The sequence below is a fragment of the Globicephala melas genome, chromosome 7, assembly GCF_963455315.2.
Source record: "Globicephala melas chromosome 7, mGloMel1.2, whole genome shotgun sequence".
Lineage (NCBI taxonomy): Eukaryota > Metazoa > Chordata > Mammalia > Artiodactyla > Delphinidae > Globicephala > Globicephala melas.
In genome coordinates, this window is record NC_083320.1 from 78,300,941 (window position 1) to 78,302,642 (window position 1,702).

Consider the following 1,702-nt stretch of genomic DNA (forward strand, 5'->3'; position numbering starts at 1 on the left):
TCCATGTTGTCAGTGTTTTCATTCTGGTTTATTGTCTTAATGTGTGCAGACTTGGTGATGGTAGCTCTATTAACTGTCCAGGGCTGGGATCGCCAGGGCAATTGAAAAGGTATGACGGTTGCATTATGCAAATGAAAAAATGATTGTCCTCATCTTCTCTAGGAACCTTTTTATGGAACTCCGTCAACTAATAGCATTCTATCTTTTACTTCTGGGTACTTGAATTGGACATGAACCTAATAAACAGTGTGACCAGTTTGTGTGATTAATTTGTCTTAAAATGTGAGGAAGGTCCAGTCGTTTAAAGTGAATATTTTTAAAAGTGAACGTCATGAGAATGGTTGACAGTAAACAGGAGAAAACGGAGGAAAAACACTGCGGATGCCTGGGGACGGCACCTCCACACGCATGCTTGTTGAGTAGCGGTCTTTCTCCCCTCTGCAATGTAAGCTGCAGGACCACAGTGACCACGATTGCTGTGTTTACCAGTTTACATCTCTCAGCGCCAAATACGGTGCCTAGTATGTGACAGGTGTTCAGTTTATACGTGTTGACAGACGAATTAATGAACTATTAATATTTTTGTGTCCTGCCCCCACCATGAATGAGTTTTTCTTATGTCTGTGATTGTAGCATACTACCTCATTTAATTCTTATTTCAATTTTTATCTCAACTTTTATTTAATTCTGCCTTATTTCAAAAGGAATTCAGGGTGACTATTTTTCTGACTAGTTCTTCTAGTAGAAATAAGACATATTTCCTTAAAAATGGCCTAAAAGCATCATGCAGTGCAAATAAATATATACAAATTTTATTTCTTTGAGATCTGTGTGAATCGGCATCTAGGAATGTCAGGAATGCAGCAGAGTTTGTGGTTTACCATCTGTAGACATTGAAATAGTAAATGGTACAACAGCTCTTTTGGGAAAAGATCTGTGTCATCATCTTCTTGATCTTTTATGCCCTTCCTTTTTTTAGTTTTCACATCTGGAATATCCTCTTTTGGGTGCTAAATAAACTTTATCCCATGAAAAGAATATTTTCACAATGCAAAATAGCCTCCGGCAGTCCTTTTGAATGTGTTCCTAATGACTGGAACCAACTTTTGGGGGATCCCATGAGTTGGGCTGCCTAAGTGACCAGTTATTCGCATCACTACATGGCTTACATTCTAGCAAATCATTCTGTATCAAAATGGATAAAATCTTTTTGAAACAGATCCAGTGTTTGAATTCTTCTAGTATTCAAATCCCCAAGTAATCTTCTACTGTATTTCCATTATTTTATTTTACAAGGAACATCGTGATTGACATCTTCCAGTGAAAGTTGTTTTCATAGTTAGGAGTATTTCTTTTGACTAGAATCCCAGAAGAGAAAATGGTTTGATGGGATTTGAGAATGCCTATTATTCCATATTTTATTAATATTGTATATTTTGGGTGGGGGAATTTCCACTCTAATAAAAGAATAAGCATGTTGTCTTACTTTGCACATATTTGATTATTGAGACTATTTTTCTTATATGCTTCAATGTCCTCTTAATTATTCTTTTGTTCATTTATTGTTAGAATCAGTGTTTTTCTTGTAAATGGAATAAGTTCTTTAAATACTAAATATATTAGTCCTTGATCATTAAACTTCCCCATTTGTTCCTTTAATTTTAATAATTATCTTTTCTTTCTTTTTAAAGATTTAATTTTA